The sequence below is a fragment of the Bacillus rossius genome, chromosome 10, assembly GCF_032445375.1.
Source record: "Bacillus rossius redtenbacheri isolate Brsri chromosome 10, Brsri_v3, whole genome shotgun sequence".
NCBI classification, from domain to species: Eukaryota; Metazoa; Arthropoda; class Insecta; order Phasmatodea; family Bacillidae; genus Bacillus; species Bacillus rossius.
In genome coordinates, this window is record NC_086337.1 from 44434879 (window position 1) to 44454766 (window position 19888).

At 32.7% G+C, this 19888-nt stretch overlaps 1 long non-coding RNA gene across 1 annotated transcript; it reads left to right on the forward strand.

The window, feature by feature from the left end:
• Positions 1-4037: 4037 nt before the first annotated feature.
• Positions 4038-17606, forward strand: LOC134536038 (uncharacterized). The gene is made up of 3 exons (XR_010075750.1): positions 4038-4078; positions 14634-14705; positions 17020-17606. It is a non-coding gene; the product is annotated as an uncharacterized LOC134536038 (long non-coding RNA).
• Positions 17607-19888: the final 2282 nt, after the last annotated feature.

Below are 19888 nucleotides of genomic sequence, written 5' to 3' on the forward strand. Positions count from 1 at the left end.
CCGCTGCAACAGTACTGCCGCGTTCGTTTTACAGCTAGGATAACATTTACCCAAAGAATCGCAAAGAAATGCAACATCTTTCGCTAGATTTAATTGTCAGTGAGGTGTTTAGAATATGACATTTTTTTTAGGTAGGTGTTTAGAACATTAAATGTTATTATTTTTAAGTATTAATTTTTAAAATCATGTTGGTTCAATAACCTACAAATATTGGTTTTTACCTAGGCAAAAATGGTGTCTATTAATCTATTTTTGTGTTAATTTCTTTATTTCTCTACAACATACGACTACACACAATTTTAACCACCACAAAATTAATCATATTATATTTGTGGGTTTTGAGGGTTTTCGCTTTTGCGACCTTTCAACCCCTTTTTTCCTTTCTTACCCTACACACACACACACACACCTACACACACACACACACACACACACACACAATTATTGCACATTTTATTAGTTCGCGTTTCCATAAATGTTCACTATTTATATTATTTCTGAAATATGTAAAGGGGCAAATTTTATTTTTATTTTTTAAGAAAATAATAACGATGTTAGACAAATAAAAAAATATATATCATCAGTAAAGGAAAATGTTAGGATAATTACTTGTAAACCAATAACCAAACGATTAGATATTACTCAAATCAACTAAAAAATTATAATAATAAAGCAACATATACTAAACTGGAAAAAATAAAAGAATACAAAAGTGAATAAGAATAACTTTTTTTCAAGAATAAATTACGTAAAAAAATTGAAAACCAAAAATAACACACGGTATATATATAAAAAAAATAACTTTCAAACATTTACTCTTCCTCCCATCTCTTCTCAAGACCTCGTCGTTCTTGTCTCTTGCCAGCGTATACATGGGTATTTCACTCTCCTTCCGCAACTAACATCTTCAAGTTCTCCCAGCTTTGCGTTCGTCAGCACGAGAGCAAATTTCGATAGTTCAAAGAAAAAAAAAGACAACTGTTCCTTATTGCTAGGGACACCTGTATTTCGCGATTTCATTTCATGTCAAGGTATTTCACAAAACACTGTAGCTTTTTCTAAGAGTCATGGCAAATTGTGAGCGTGCAGCAGTAAGGTGACCACATTCTCATTGGCCCCGTCAAGAGCGGGACGACACCTCTCACAGACCTTAGCCAATAACCACAGGAGAAAAGCTACAGTATTTTGTGAAATACCTTGACACGAAATATATTCGCGAAATACAGGTGTCCCTACTTATTGCGTATCCAGTCTATATGAAAGATTTGTAATTCATATTTCCCAAGTCAAATATTGTTTGTTTATGTTATAATTTCGCCATTACAAACACTGCTTACTTTAATTCACTATTTTACGTTAAAATTCAACTGGATACGTTTCACGGAACAATTTCTCTCGTGTATACAGTTTATATCAAAGCTTTATAATGCTTTATAATTTAAAACAATCTTCAAAATGAAAAAAAAGTAATTTGTACAGTTTCAAATCACAAACACATTTAACTACTTATTTTATGTTATAACTTTAAGTTAAAATACAAATGTATATGTTACAGAGAAAAATTGCTCCCGGGATCAATGTTCGTCAAAGTTTTATACTTATTTTTAATATCACATATATATATATATATATATATATATATATATATATAAATTCTTCAGCTTTGCGTCACACACACAACCAATTCATTTCTTCATTTTTAATATTTTATTTTAAAATACAAATTGGATACGCAATAAGGAACAATTACAGAGGGAAAAAAATTAATTCGCGCAAGCCCACTCTCGTTGCACCATCTCCCTTCCTTTCCCCCCCTCCTGGAACCCACCCAGGCGCGACGCCTGACGCGGACCTATCAAACCATAAACTCGCGTTGCTGGTGATACCATCGCGGCAGATCGGCCGGGCCCGATACTGCAAATGGACGTCCATTTCACCCTCACTTCACCCGCCTGAACAGCGGGTGGGGGAACGGCCCGTTACGCAGTTTGACGGGGCCTCCCCCCCCCCTCATCCCCCGGCAAAAGCAACTAAGTATTGATGAAGGGAAGATATAAACGAGGACACCAAGCCCCTGGGTTATCCCTCCCCCCCCCCCCTCCCCTACATCAATGAGCAGTACGACCAAACAATGACTTGCACGTAAATAAAAATAAAATTTACAATTAATTTCAGATTATTTAACCAATAAATACAAGCGTATAAAATATTGGACTGATATCAACGTCCGATTCTCACCACTGCAAGTCTTAAAATAAAATTAGTGCACAAAAATTTATGTGCTTATAATAAATTTTAATGGTGTCAACTGTGAGCGTTGTAGAGTGCTCGTTCAAGGTCACAATTAAAGTTAGCAACTCAAAATCGTTTTAGATAAGCGCATGCGCCAGTACTGCTTTGTTGTTTCCTCGCCTTGCAGCGGCCACCTGCGCAAAAAATGGCGACTCCTGAGCGTAAAGCGTTTTGTGTTCTGCAATTTGATAATAGTTAATCTGTAATTTCAGTTCAACGTGCGTTTAGTTTAAAGTCCATGCCGGTTACAGTTGCTACTTGCTTTAAAGCCGGATGACTGTTGGATTGGTCGTAATGGTCGGGATGACAAGAGCTCTTTTTTCGCTGGCATGCACGTTCACCTGACACAACGCCATGCCACCTTCAATTTGATGTATGATTTGTTGCAAATAATCTAAATTAAACTGTTATATAACACTGAAACTGGACATTCTTTCATGGACATCCTGTGTATTCGTTCTTCCAATTTAATATGGTAAATTAATATCATTTTTACTAACGTATTTACATTCAGGGGCATAGCTGCGAGCTAAAAAAAAAAAAAAAACACTGTAGCGTCGTGATTGGTTGCGTTTATTTCAGGTAAACGCACACTGTCGGCCCAGGAATCACAGCAATTCGGTGCGGAAGCAAACGCGCCCTGAATGGCCTAGCAAAATAAGCGAATGGTTTCTCTTGCAGACGGCCGCCAGTTACAAAGAAACAATTTCTATCACGGGCATACCTCACTGCATTCTAATGAGCTGACAGAAAATTTCGCGATAAAATGCATGCTACAATAAATAGATACTATAGGAACGTCTAATTTAGTTTAGCGTTACATTACACTCAGTGAAAATTGCTCGAAAACTTTCTCTCCTGTAAAATAGCAATTAAGTATGTGTAGAGACCCGGAAATTGCGTGGATTCTTTTAATCGCAATCGACCCACTGCAAACGTGCATACATTTTGCCTTGCTTTGATAATTGGTAGAGACCTGCAAAATTCGCGGATTCTTTTGGTGAGGGGCTAGAATTCAAACACATATACCTCTTAGATAATTTTTCTATTGGCTTACTGTTCATCTGGACGAATCTCAACCAGTTATAAACCCTCAACCAAAGAAAGATCGAATCACAGACAAACCAGCTGAAACGACTTACAATTCGGCAGCCAATGAACTTGCGTTATTTGCCCGAGTGTACAGGGGTATGGGCTGTCTATCCTGAAGGCCATCGAAACCGCGAATTTTGCAGGTCTCTAATAATTGGATCAGAATTGTTTGGACACTCCCCTCTACACTGTTAGAAATTACAGTAAATTTACGGACATTCCAACGAAGAAACACCCGTAAATAAACTGAACGCTCTTCGTATTTCTGTAAAACGGAATCTCCGTAAAATTACGGTGGTATTAGAGAGAGAGAGATAGCTGTGCTATCGCCCCTCTCTCTCATTCACCGTTTAGTACCCTCTACGCATGCGCGTAATTTACTTCGGCGTACTTCGGCCTATTTCGTGAACTATCATTTGTTTTTTTCCCCATGCATTCCGTGTTACCGTGTTTTGTTGCTGTTTCTTAATTCGCATATATATGGAATTGTTCAAGAGATATTCCTAGTGATTTTATATTAATTATTGTTGAAATTAAGTTTACTGCTTTTAAGATTGATAAAATACCTGCTACATGTAATGAAAAAATAGCTTAGTCTGGAAGTTGACCGTGGTCAGCCATGTGTGGAAGAAGAAAGCAAGCAATTTTTCTAAGTTTTATACAATCGGAAGAATTTTGTGAGTCCATGCGCAAGGTAAGTTCAATTAGAGTATCTGTTTTTATTTAAATAAATTATATTATATATATATATATAAGTTTTTTATCCCACCAATAATATAACCAGGTTAAGACACGCAAGTTTCGGTAAATATGTAGTTTAGAAAAAAAATGTTAAAAATCCGAAAATACTTTTATTATTATGCATATTATGCTCTTTCACTTCCTCTTTTCATTAAACCCGGTGGATATAAATTATAAATACTTAAGGAGATATCGAATTTTTTAATTTTCATAGTTGGGCGATATTTGTTAAAAAAAATTAAAAATTCCGAAAATACTTTTATTCTATGCTCTTTAACCAAAAATGCAACTTTTATTCAACTTACAATCTTTATTTATTGTTCTACCTGAAGTTCAGGATCTAATGATGTACTTAATTGAAACAGTAAGCATTGTGTACCACAGGGTCAAAATGTACAGTTTAATGCCATCAAGATCAAGGGCTCAACTTAGATACGCGATACGGAACTTTTACCATTAAAATTGAACAACTTGAAGTATCAAATGTCAGCTTAGAAAATTATTTGAAAATAAGTCAGGAAGTAAAAAAAAATAGCCATTTGAAAGTTTTTTATCTTAGGAAAGTATCCTTCAGTATTATCTAAGCATGTATTCTTTGCTTTAATTTATTATGCCTACACATATTCAAAACATAGTATGTAATGAACATTAACAACGTACTTTCTGATGAACAAAATTTGTTTCTAGATTTATTAATGTAATTTTTATATACTAATGGATTTTATTTTGGGACTATGAATTTTTTTTATGCATGCACTTAAAAGCTTTTGTTTCGTACTAATTTACCCAAACAAAATTGACCAATGGGGTTAAAATAATGTTTATTGTTTCCTGGCCACCCGCTGTACTCGGTTGGCAATGTGCTAAAGCAGGTGCTCTTCAGAAAGTATAAAACTATAATTTTGAGATTTCTACTTTTGTATTCCTCTCATTATGTTTAGCATTATTAAAAATTGCAATTTAAGAAATGCTGTTGTAATTGGTATAGTGCATTCATAAGGAAAAAAGTTCATCATTCACTCATAAGAAAAATGTTCATCGTTCCAGAATAAAATCTAAAACACGTAAGTCACGGAAATAAATGCAGAAAAGGATTTGGCTTTCTTTAAGTATGTTGAAATGTTCATCACATTCTTTTAATTTTTTGAAATATGTTGTTAATAAATTAAATTAAAGAAATCAATGGTATTTCAGTAATTCTGAAGGAGAGATGCTTTAATTCCTGAAAACAAACGTTTTAGAACTTTTTTTTTTTAAATTATCTCGTGTTTTCGAAACAATTTCTACGAGGGTGAGGAATAGGTTATGTAATCTACAATAAAAATGGCTGCAAATTGGTGTGAATAGGGGTCACATTAGTTTGTGAAAAACATTAAAAATAATTAACTGTGTTTTTCTGCACCTTCTTTCTGGTAACCCTGCTGAGATCTGATTGTAAGAGGAAAATGTTAATAATTCTCTTTAATAGATTTTTTTCTTTTAGGTCAGCTACATTATAAATGTAACCGAATGATTATAACCAACTTTTCATCTAAGTTAATTTTTGCCTGGTTTCCCAAAATTCACTACTCTCCATAATTACCTTGTTGTAAGAATTAATGTACAGCAATTTAAATATCTCAATCAATATTTGTTTCATGGTAATATATCAGAACTAGCCATTTCCCTCGACTTCAAAGGTCTTAAAATTTAACAAGTTTTCAGAAATCAGGGGATAAAAAGGAAGATATTTTATGATAATGTTAATATTGACAATTTTACAGATTTAAAGTATGGCTGATTACATAAGAAACCTTTCACTTTTGATTTTGATTCCAAGACCTGTACACTGAGCATCTGTGCATCTAGTCCTCTCAAAAACACTTAACTTCCTCCAGAAAAACCTTACTTTTACTGGAAAAACCTTTACAATATTAAAACCACAACCAAATAGGACAGGGGTGCCAAACACCCGAAGAAAATTAAAATTAGGGGTAGACTGAAGGTCAAATTAATCTCACCGTGCCCCTGGGGCCGGTTCCCTACCTCAAAATGTGGGAGGTTAAAACTAAGTTTAAAGGGGACCTAGTCCCCACAAGTCACTAACTTAATACAGCTAAGTGAATTTAAGTGAGAAGTCAGATCTAGTCTGCCTGTACATCAAATTAATACAAAAAACTTGGATAGACTATGTTTTCAGGGAGCCTAGCTCCCTGCGGTCCTTAAATAAATTCAAACTTAACCTATGCACTTAAACTATAATTCGGTGAACCTGGGAAGTAGCCCCTTCCTAACTTTACTTAGATAGATACATAATAATAATTTTTATAGGCAGGCTGCCTGTTCCGAAGATAACCCAGTCATAGCTGCTCTCTACCTGCTACTTTAAGTGCCTCAGAACTGCATTCCTAACAAAGCTATTATTATTAACTAGTAGTTAAGAACATGTTATTCTTATAAATTTAATACTTCACCATCTTCATAAAGTAACAGCTAATAACAATTAAACCAATTTTGAAATTGTAATATTGAAACAAGCATTATAAAAAATGTGGTCTAGGTGTATAGTAACTGTGTAAATTTCGCTGTGGGTATTTCAAGTAAAATAAGACCACACAATACAAAATTCTGCTTTCATAACACCAAAATTCTTCTTAAAATATCACCATGAAATCTTGATACAATTTGGGACGTGCCCCATTGCTGGTCATAAGAAACCTTAAATTTGGACAAAAACATTCATTTACAAAAAAAGATGAACATGCAAACACAGAAAACAAGCTAAAATGAGCCAATGTAAAAAAAAAAACAGAATTCTACTGTATTTTTTATGCTGTTGAAGTTTTAATTATTGGCACTACCTGCTTTTATTTTGTTTTCTGTGTGTTTGCACATGCATTTATTTTAATTTTTCTCAAATATTTTCAGGTTTCTTAAGACATACAGTCATACAGCTATGGTTTATGTCCATAAAACAATTTTTTTAATCAATCTTACCCAATGCAGTAACCATTCAAAGACTGAACCATGAAATCTTGTCTTCATGTATGCAGGGGCGTAACCGGGGGGGGGGGGGGTTTAGGGGTTCAAACCCCCCCCCCCCTTAGCACCAAATATTTAATTAATTTCTTATTCATCACTCAAACAAATGTCATATTAAAATTAATAAAAAAATTTACCATTACAATATTTAAATTTAAGTACCGAAAACTGCTAAAATAGTACTATTTTACACCTTCAAATCCAAATTTTCCCGGGGGAGGACCCCCGGACCCCCCACTTTAATACAGGGGGGGAGGGGGCCATACTTCTTAACACCCCCCATACACAAATCCTGGCTACGCCACTGCATGTATGAGGTATATATTAATACATTAATTAGTGGTGAGTTGTGTATGTATGTAGGCTACTCACAAAAAAAAAAAACTACAAATGAAAAGATAAATTGAAATTTTGGCATTACTTTATAAAAATGTAACTTACCTCCACAACCATTCTGATCCCTAAACATCATCTACTCAAAGTAACGTTATGTAACTATAATACATAACACTATACTTGGCATAACAACCAAGTTTAATTATATATAATAACACTGATTTACCTATCCCATTATTTGTTTATTTATTTTATAATTATAAAAAAAAAAATTTTTCTCTTCTTTTTACATTTTGTTGTATTTTTATTTCTTTTGTATTACTTATATTTATTCAAGCCCTTCCCATTTACTTTATTTTATAATAAATTTGCATCTAAACAACACTGCCCATGTTATTAAAAAAAATTGCCCGTTTCACCCATTGTAGCCATAACTTTACATCCCCCACCCATGATCCAGTTCTACCAACATAAAATACCTACCCCCTGGCTTAGAATAACTTTCCACTGATAGCCTTACTTTAAACTAAATTAACTTTACTGATTACTTGCCGCTTTATTAATTTCTGCCAACTAAGGAGGCCTGAACAACCTACATTTTTTTTTTCCCCAATATTTTATTTTCCCAATTATGTTGAATTTGCTTCTTGTTTCTGCTAAATTCTGTTTTTGCCTTCCCTGCTGCTCCCACTTATTATAATCTTCATAACCATAACAACCGAGTTAAATAATATACATCCCATAACTTTTTAATTTATTTTTAATTGTTTTCAACCTTATCATTGCTTTTTTTTACAAGCAGACTTTTTTCACATACTTTATTTTATAGTAAATTTAATCTTTAACAACCCTGCCAATGTTATTAGAAAAAATTGCCAGTTTCATCCGTCGTAGCCATTACTTTACCTCTCCCCCACCCATGATTCAGTTCCACGTACATAAATATATATGATAAATGCTGTTCTGCTAAAGTCTGCCAACTAAACAGTCTGACCAATCAGCATTATTATTATTTATCTAAATTTGCTTTACTTTTGTTTTCACTCTTGTGCTTCCCTAATGTTTTGTTTCTGTTAAATTCTAAAGTTTTTACACCCCATGCTACCTTCTGCTCATAAAAACTAGACAATAACTACATAAACATCAAAATTTATATCCAACCACACTCCACCAAGTTAAAATAAAACCTACACAATTCCAACCAAACCTTTGTCGTGCGCCCCCCCCCCCCCTCCCCCCACACATCTTAAAAATAATAATAATTGCAATCAACTTCACCTTTTTCATTGTTTTATTTTCTTTATTATTAAGTAGCTTGCCCCGCCATCTGAGGGTGAGCACATTTGACCAGCCTCGGAGAGACCAACCAAGCTTGGACACCAGGCTGTATTGAAGTTCCTACAAGCTCCAGCCGAGGTACAGTCATGTACGCCGCGACCCCCTTCTCCCCAGCCAACTCCAGGAAGTGGTACGACAGGGGCGGGAGCCTATTAGTTAACCTGACTGTTAAATCTTTCTGAATGCTTGCCTACAGTTAATGCACAAGCCCTGTTGTATGCAGGGCTGAACTGGGTAGGGGTGTCTTTCCCTCTCCTCATTAGGTTTTTAAATAATTAGGGGAGTGAAGTTAATTATTATGTTCAATTTGCCATTTTGGCCAGGCATTATTTCAAAAAGCAAACACTAGATAAAATTAAGATAAAAAAGGTGGCAGCCTTTGAGGGCACTAAAAGTCTGCTCATGGCAGACCCTACCACCCAGACACCTCAGGTCAGTCCTGTACACAAACCAAGTGATGCTAGATGTTAATTTGGCAGAGTAAACATGCCAAAGCAAGGAAAAATCTTGTGTGCAAGCATTCAGTTATTGCAATGGAGAAATTGGAGTTAAAAGTTGAGAGCAGACATTGGCACTGGCCTAATCTTTTTGCAAATCTAAGCATGCCTTAAGTATCTCATGTTATACTTTGGAAAGAAAAATAAATACTAGTACATATAACACTTGCCAATATACATAAGGTCTAACCCTCACAAACTTAAAAAAATTCAGACCTGCAAAAGGAAAAACAAACAAAAACTGAGCAAATAAAAACTTTGAAAAAAGAAAAGTATTGGTTTGCTTGAAGAGCTTGCATGATGCTTAAAGAATGGTGTCTAATACCCTCAAAGCTTAAGATATTTCAAGTACAGATAGAAAATTTGGCCAATAGCTGATGGTTAAAAATATGAACAGCTAAACATTGTAAAACTAATTGATGGTAAACAAAGTGTCTAACACCCACAAGACTTTACCTCAGATGGTGGGGCAAGCTACTTAATAATAAAGAAAATAAAACAATGAAAAAGGTGAAGTTGATTGCAATATTATTTTTTTTTTTTTAAAGATGTGGTGTGGGGGGGGGGGGGGGGGACACAAGTTTGGTTGGAATTGTGTAGGTTTTATTTTAACTGGGTGGAGTGTGGTTGGATTAAAATTTTGTGGTCATGTAGTTATTGTCTAGTTTTTATGAGCAGAAGGTAGCATGGGGTGTAAAAACTTTAGAATTTAACAGAAACAAAACATTAGGGAAGCACAAGAGTGAAAACAAAAGTAAAGCAAATTTAGATAAATAATAATAATGCTGATTGGTCAGACTGTTTAGTTGGCAGACTTTAGCAGAACAGCATTTATCATATATATTTATGTACGTGGAACTGAATCATGGGTGGGGGAGAGGTAAAGTAATGGCTACGACGGGTGAAATTGGCAATGTTTTCTAATAACATTGACAGGGTTGTTAAGGATTAAATTTACTATAAAATAAAGTATGTGAAAAAAGTCTGCTTGTAAAAAAAAGCAATGATAAGGTTGAAAACTAAAATAAATTAAAAAGTTATGGGATGAACAAATCAGGTTGTTGTATATTATTTAACTTGGTTGTTATGGTTATGAAGATTATAATAAGTGGGAGGCAGCAGGGAAGGAAAAAACATTAGAATTTAGCAGAAACAAGAAGCAAATTCAACATAATTGGGAAAACAAAATATAGGAAAACAAAAAAAAATGTAAGTTGTTCAGGCCTCTTTAGTTGGCAGAAATTAACAAAGCGGCAGGTAATAAGTAAAGTTAATTTAGTTTAAAGTAAGGCTATCAGTGGAAAGTTATTCTAAGCCAGGGGTAGGTATTTTATGTTGGTAGAACTGGATCATGGGTGGGGGATGTTAAGTTATGGCTACAATGGGTGAAACTGGCAATTTTTTTTAATAACATGGGCAGTGTTGTTCAGCTGCAAATTTATTATAAAATAAAGTAAATGGGAAGGGCTCGAATGAATATAAGTAAAAAAAAAAGAAATAAAAATACAACAAAATGTAAGAAGAAGAGAAAAAATATTTGTTTATAATTATAAAATAAATAAACAAATAATGGGATAGGTAAATCAGTGATATTATATATAATTAAACTTGGTTGGTATGGTCAATTATAGTGTTATTTAGGCCTATTATAGTTAAAGTTACTTTGAGTAGATGATGTTTAGGGATCAGAATGGTTGTGGAGGTAAGTTACATTTTTTTATAAAGTAATGCCAAAATTTCAATTTATCTTTTCATTTGTAGGTTTTTTTTTTGTGTGTGTAGCCTACATACATACACAACTCACCACTTATTCATGTATTAATATATACCTCATGGCTGAAGACAAGATTTCATGGTTCAGTCTTTGAATGGTTACTGCATTGGGTAAGATTGACTAAAGATTTTTTTTGGACATAAACCATAGCTGTATGACTGTATGTCTTAATAAACCTGAAAATAACCGAGAAAAATTAAAATACAAAAAATTTGAATGTGCAAACACACAGAAAACAAAATAAAAGCAGGTAGTGCCAAGAAATATCAACAGCACAAATATACAGTAGAATTCTGTGCTTTTTTTTTTTATATTGGCTGATTTTAGCTTGTTTTCTGTGTTTGCATGTTTAGCTTTTATTGTAAATGAAAGTTTTTGTACAAATGTAAGGTTTCTTATGTACAGCAATGGGGCATGTCCCAAATTGTATCAAGATTTCATGGTGATATTTTAAGAAAAATTATAGTGTTAAGAAAGCAGAATTTTGTGGCCTTATTTTACTTGAAATACCCATAGCGAAATTTGCACAGTTACTGTACACCTAGACAACATTTTTTATAATTTTTGTTTCAATATTACAATTTCAAAATTGGTTTAATTTTTATTAGCTGTTACTTTATGAAGATGGTGAAGTATTAAATTTATAAGAATAACACGTTCTTAACTACTAGTTACACTAAACTTGATATATGTAGTTAAAAATATATGTTGGTACATATGAGACACACCATTTGACCGATCATCATGAAAGTTGGCATATCAGTGTTTTTTCATGGAGAGTGTTTTTTATGCTATTCATTTTAGTAACTCTTCACCAGACAGCGCTGTAGCACATAAACTTCTAGACTTTTCAACCATCACCATGGGTGAATTCATTTTTATAACAGAAAATCATAGATAATAGACATACAAACAGTAATTGTATGTCATTTCTCAGTGTCCACCACACTTGTCATATAGCGCTATCCATTTTCATGTAACTCATGGATACCTAGATACTGCAGCTAATTAATTATATTATGGAAGTTGTATTTGTTTATTCAAAATAATAATATAGGTATATTGTGTGGAACAAATTTTAAAAATGGGGGCAACCATTGATCGTAGTATGTACCAGGATCAGTAATTTAACAATTTGATGATAAAAGCATGATCAATCAAATTAGGTAAATAATTTTTATAATCAAATTAGTAGATTATTTGTTACCAACTACTCACAAAATCTCTGACCTACATTGTATAAAAATTAAGGAATTAAATTTCAATGTTATTGGTAAAGGGTTTTTAAAATATTATTTTATTTAAGTAATTGACTTGTATTATTAAATCAAATGATGTAATGGCTCCACGTGTTATGTTTTATTGCAATTCATCATATAACTTGTTCCTTTGCGTGCATTCTTTTTGTATTCTATTATTTCTATTTTGTTTCAATAGTACAGCTTGTGTTCGGTTTTAGTATATTTTGGGACATGAGGCGAAATGCTTATTTCTCAGGAATGTGTGCTTAGTTTATACTTATTGCTACTAATTCTCAGTAAAATATTAAACTAGGTTTACTTTTCATCTTATTCCAAGTCTCCTGCACAGATTTAGATAATAAATAGTCAGCTTTTGGGGGTTTTGACATTGCTAAAAATTTTAAGACTGGCTGAAGTAAGATGGCTTGCAAAGTTACATAAAAACTAAGCACTAAGAATTTTTTAATTCTGCGTTTACCCATGTACACCTAGGTCAACCCAATGTTGACTGGGTTAGGGATCGTCCATTAATCACGTGAGGCTCGAAAGGAGGGGGGGGGGGGGGGTTCGGAAAAATCACGAAATATCACAAGGGGGGAGGAGGGGTGTAGAGAGATATCACGTGTATTAATTTTTTCACGCGATTTCTACTAAACCGAAAAGCGACGCGTGACCTTGACTCGCCGTAGCCAGGCAACAATATCCCCGCCTGGCTCGGCTTGCCAGTCGCCAGTAAGACTGTGATTTTGGTGCCGAATATACATGCTGTGCTTAATTTTCCAGAATTAAATTAGATTATACCTATATTTAAAGATAATATTCTGAAAATTTTAAAAATATTTTGTACCGAAAAAATACACGTGATTTTTTTTTTGGGGGGGGGGGGGGTGGTGGGGTAGTCTAAAACCTCACCACAAATCACTAGGGGGGGGGGGGGGTTAAAAATTTGCTAAGAAAAACATCACGTGATTAATGGACCACCCCTTATGTAAAAAAATTATTTGATATATCAGTTCATGATACCTTGACGAACTTAATCCATCCAACTAACCTAATTTAACCTAACGTAACAATACCTGACATAGGTACTCAAAATAATGATGCAGCATCTAACAAGTATATGTGCAGTATGCTTACACAGTTCTATAGGAATTCTGAGCCCACTGCTACAGTTAGAGGCAAACTGCAATGTTTTTTTTTTACAAGTGATTGGTTTTTGTTCTATTAGTATTACCACTTAAAATTGAGGGTGAGATATACCTAACAATTTTTTTTTGTTGTGAGAAATGCTAAGCACAATATTTTAGATATTGCAGCCTGTTGCTTGTTGGCGTCTACCACATGGATACCTAGTGTAACTCATATAGCATTCACTGTGTATACGAAAAGGAAATTTAACAAACCATAAAATCATTTCAAGCCATTTAATTGTGGGAAAAGGCTTATTCATAAAATTGTTATGTAGCAAACTTACATTTTTATTTTAAATCCAAGTTATTCATAAATTTTGGTTATTTATGTCAGCAGTTAAACTGAAATATTTACATATAATTTACAGCATATTCTTACAGAATATGGTTCTTTTATAAACTTTTTTTTTCTTGTGGTCAAATTGTCTAAATTGGTGTAGATTAAAGTATGGTGGTAAATCAGTCATGTCTATCAACTAATTTATCATTATTGTGTTCACACTATTTTATCTAGGTACATAAAGTTAGGAATGGGATTCAACAGTTATATGACAGTAAATATATTATGATACAAAATACTTTACACATTACTGGTATTAATTAATTATAAATTTACTTTTTATTTTTCTGAATGTTAAATGATTCATTGTGTCTGAATTTCAATATAGTTCTTTTGTCTTCCGGTTATCAAACTTACTTTCCTGTATGCGATGTCATTATGTTCATTTGTGATGGAATCCATGGTGACTGGTCATCACTGAGAAAATGTACTTATGTGGCGAGGGTTGGGACAGAAGTGGTACCTAGTAGTTTGACTTTCTTGATTGTTGTAGCTTCCCATCGGAGCCAAGTTTATTGTTACTGCTAGCCTTTTGAATTTTTGCTCCTAAATATATTTACAGTATTTATGTTCTTGTTTTCCTTGTGTGCCTTTAAGATTGCATAAATTTATAGTTGAAATAAGTTGCAATTTTTTTTTTAATTGAGAGTTAAAACATTTACAAGGATTGGTGGAAAACATGCATTAACTATTTGCTTAAAATGTGAACTTGCAGGGTTTTTTATAAGTTTTGTGGCTTTTAATGAGTTATATGGTATTATTGTTTTCCAGGGCCATCTCCCTAATTCTCGGAAGTTTATCTTGTTTGTGGACAAGAAAATGTCCCTAGAAACATCAGACGTAGTAAGTGCTGTCTGTAGTATTTGCATTTTTAATATTTAATGTCCTATTTCAGTGGCAAAAGCATTGGAATTCATTCAAAGGTAGCCTAGATTATAAAATCAGATTAGTATTATATTCAGGAGTTGTGTGTTAATGTGAAATATTATCACTGAAAATTTAAGAAATGATGTTACTGAGCATTAGGAAAACCAGGTGTAAATTATTTATAGTTCTTTAAATTTCAATTTGATTGTAGAAAGTATTGCAGATATTTCAATGAATTCCTATTAAACCGTTTCATTTTATTATCATCATCATTATTATTATTCTTTACACTTGCAGTTGGGCTTTCACCCGGTGGCAAGGAACTCCCCTCGCTATCTCACTCTCCCAATTCCTGAAGTCTTCTGAAGTCCTTTCCTCCTCTCCCATCCAGTACCCCTCCCTCAAGCCCATTCCACTCTCGCCCCGTCCTCACCAGAAACACCTGCCTTCCTCGTTCAGTTTGTCTCCACTCCCTTGGAATCTTCCATTGGTGATCCCTTCTCCCTCTTTGTACTCCCCTCATTTCTGACATTAATTATTTCTTAACAACTTTTCCTAAAACTACAATAAATTTTTATTGAATTTAATCCCTTGAATTATATATCTTTGCTAGATACAATATTTTATGGTTTTATTTTTAAAGACAATTTAGATTATGAAACAGGAGACTTTGATGTCATTGTTAATTAATTTTATACATAGAGGTGGTATGTTTTACAACAATTAATACATAATAAATACATACTTCAATATTTATTAATCCTATTTTGACTAATATAGGATGCACTTTTACATTAAAATAATTATTTAATATTTATGCCTTAAACAGAACTATTCTGAATAAAAATAAATTTACAAGGGAATGTGTGACTTGGAAATGTACAAACATCAGGAGTTTAAAAATGAGTTACTAATAAGAGATGATAGCACAAATAAGGTAAAATTAAATTTTTGCGATGTATTTTGATGCTATATTTTGCAACAAGCTTTATGCTGACAAAATGATATTAATTGAATGAATATATTTACATTTTTGTGATTTACTAAAGTTTTGCTAACAAATTGATTGATTTCTAAATGAAATTTGGAGATTAATGACATTTCATGTTTGATGTTTCATGGTGAATTGATATGCTTTCCGGTTTCATCCAAATTTACCATATACGTAATCTTGTCCGTAATCATTGCTAAAACACTAATTGTTAACAGTTTTGATTTTCAAGATTTTGAATACTTAATTTCCTTCAAAAAAGCTTGTTGAAACATATATATATTTTTCTATTTTGAATTTATCTACCTCTTAAAATAGTATGAATATTTTTGTATCATCAAACTCATCCTGCGAGCAATGAATTGATTTTAAGCTTTCTTATCATAATAAAATAAATGGCAACCTAAATGAGTGTACCCCAAAAAAAATTGAAAGAAAGAAATGTTCTTGTATTTGTAACATTATCAAAAAGTGCTTGAGCATTATGCGAGATTGCATGTGATTTTGATTGAAATCATGAGCATTTAAGTCTGAAACATACTTTCTAACAGGTGTTATTTGCCTTACTTTATTAATTAGCAAAACTAATTATGAAGTGGGCTGTTATATGTAATATTTACATAGGTACGTGCAGTCAGAAAACTTATTTGACTAAATTATATGTTTTTTGATAGAAATCTGACATATAGAGGATGAGTCTGAATGTGACTGAAAACTTGGGCTTTATTTTCCACATACTTTTGTGATTTGTTGCTACCCCTAATTATTTCAGGAAATATTTACAACAGTGACACAATTCATGGTTGTTGTTTAACTCATACCCAGTGTTTCATCTTAAATACTTTCACTATTATTTACAATAAAAATATTGTTCAGCCCCAACCACAATGACGTATATACAAGCCTTGAAGCAAGTCAGAACATAAGTCGTACAAAGGTTATTTTGTCGTGATGAACCTGCAGCTGATATTTGTTGGTCAGATACAGACACATCCTGTACAAAAACTTGTTTTTATTTATGTATAATCATAGTACGTTATATGACAATCTGCCTTGTACATAAATACATATGACACTTTTAATCGCGTGCCAATGTGGTGAATAAACAGGTGTGTGCTTGCTCTGTCAGCTATGAAAACACATTTTTTGTCTTTCAGTATCATTAATTGCAAGTCTTATTTGACAAACACTTTTCTGTACAACCCACATTTTATTTGGATAGATAATTTTATATTTATTTTTATCAGTTTATACAACCTTCCACTGATAGTTATAAATTATGCTTTTATTATTTTTCAGGTCCATTATGAAGATTAATCCTACTGTATAAAAAAAGCATCAAGGAAACCCCAGAGTTGGAACTTTGAAGAAAGTGACAGATACAATTACTAAAATTGTTGAATTGTCAAAGCTGTTGGATGATTTGTACATGCAGATTTGTGTGGTGTTTCAAGATTATTTTTTTTTTAATTATTGTGATTAAACAATTCTAATATGAATATTTTACATTTATATTTATTTAAAATGTTGGCTTATATTAACAATGCATTTTGTAAATAAATATTTATAAAGGTATAGCTCATTTATTTATTTTAATTTTTGAAAATTTACCAGCACATAAACAAAGGAACTATGTGCTACGATTATGGTTCTTATGTCTTACAATGGCATATTCTGTACGTTAATCAACTAGCAGTGCTGCTAAATATTATGTTTTTTTGTTGTTTAATGTTTCAATTTTGTAACAGAAACTATGTCTCCTAAGCAAAACTTATTGTGGGAATTTTTAGCAAAAATTTTCGGGATTTACATATCATTATAAGCTCTATTGGTGTGTTTTTGCACTAAAATAATAATAAATACAGTAAATGGATATTTATTCAAAACTAGATGATTTAAGTACAATGTATCTATACCTACTTTTTATTACTTCACAAGTTAACATACTTTTTCATTGTAGTATAAACACTGGTCCTACTTCCTACAAATATATAAACTTAAAAATTTTAAGGTTCATATGCTTTTCAATTGTGCTTTTTACACTTAACCAATTTGGTTACAGTTTGATACATAGGTAGCCCATATACTGGATTAACACAAATGCTATAGAGTAACTTATCATTAAAAGTATCCAAAAAACCCATACTTTGGTACTTTTTAATACTGTATGCCTCAAAGTGTGTTGCTTTGTAATGATTTTTCACTAATAAAAAATTCCACTCCTCAGGGAGGGGTGATAAGTATCATAAAAATACCTCACAATTAGGCTAAATGAAGCATAAGGCAAAGTTGAGTATCCTACTAATCTTTAAATTATGTAATTTTTTGAGTTTAAAAGTTTATAACGTAATGAAGTCTTTGCTACTTACCTGATTTTGATAAAATTTAAAACAGGATTCGTATCTTCTAGATTATAGTCTAACAAATAATGGAGTTAATGTAAGAATGTGAGTAAATATAATATTTTTAACTATGACATTTTATCATATTTAGATAAAGAATACCATTTTTTAATTGGGAAGAAGTCAGGGCTTAGTATATTCTAAATGGCTCCTTCTGACTTCTTATACATTCGACAAAATAAAGAGATTTTATGTAACTGGATTTTCCACACAAAACCCTCAATATACACTGTACATGATTAAAATTCCACCTCTAAATTGGGTTTATAATAGAAAATGGTAGAAAGTAATTTATTTGGTGTGAATTGTAAAATGGCCATTAAGTAAAACATGTAGAGGCTTAGAGTTATGTTTTTGCTCCAAAAGTAAGCTATATAGTTATTATAAGCACAAAAATTAAGAGTGCTATGTATTTAATTGCATTCTAAAATAGCATGACTTTACTGTAATTATACTGGTTACAAATTACCCAGAGAATTTCATAAATTAACATGTACTACACCATGGAAAATAACTTTATCTTTGTAAATTTTACAAGTGCTGTAAACATAACGGTAAAACAATATTTTTATGCTACGGAGTTTCAGTAATTTTTACAGAACTTTTGTAAATTTGAGGAACAATCTGTATTTGAATATTACGAAGTTATCGTATATTTACTGCATTGGTTTTGAAATTTACAAATAATCTTTATTTGAATTTCTCAATGTACTTGTATATTTACAGTATTAATTGTAAAATTTACTAAGAATACATTTTTTAGTATTACGAAGTACCGGTATATTTACGGCATTGGTCGTGAAATTTACGAAGAATCCATATCTGAGAATTACAAAGTACTAGTATATCTACGGCATTGGTAGTGAAATTTACGAAGAATCCGTATCTGAGTTTTACGAAGTACTAATATATTTACGGCATTGGTCGTGAAATTTACGAAGAATCCGTATCTGAGTTTTACGAAGTACTAGTATATTTACGGCATTGGTCGTGAAATTTACGAAGAATCCGTATCTGAGTTTTACGAAGTACTGGTATATTTACGGCATTGGTCGTGAAATTTACGAAGAATCCGTAACTGAGTTTTACGAAGTACTAGTATATTTACGGCATTGGTTGTGAAATTTACGGAGATTTAGTTTTTTTCCCTAATGAAGTAACCGTAAATTTACGAAGACCACCGGAGAATTTTTTTCCGGTACTTTTCGTAAATTTACGGTAAAATTTTTTAACAGTGTACGATTGTAGGCCAGTCACCTACCAGCTGGCATTAGAGTCGCCGTATCACATCCACCCACTCCAAAGAGGAGGAGGTTCTACAGTAATAAATGAGCCAATAGGAAAGCACATTCAGGCAAAGTATAAGTTACATAGTACTATACATTTTATCCTGACAAATGAATCAACGAAATTTTCGAGTTCTCTAATTATGCGACATGGCGTAGTTTACCTCCGGGGTAGAGAATATTAAATGCATTTCAAACATGCACATACTGTGTGCTATGTGTAGGGACTGGAAAAATTCGCAGTTTCGAATACCTACCTTCAGGATGGACTACACAGTATTCTGTGTACACAGACCAATAACGCCGGTTCTTTGGCTGCTAACTCGTGAGGCGTCTCAATTGGTGAGTTGATACATCTTTGGTCGAGTGTTTCTTGTTGGCCTAAAGTCGTACAGATGAACAGTGAGCCAATAGCAAAAGAAACTTAAAGTGTGTGTGTGTGTAGACCTACATAATACATACATATAAATTTTATTCCTA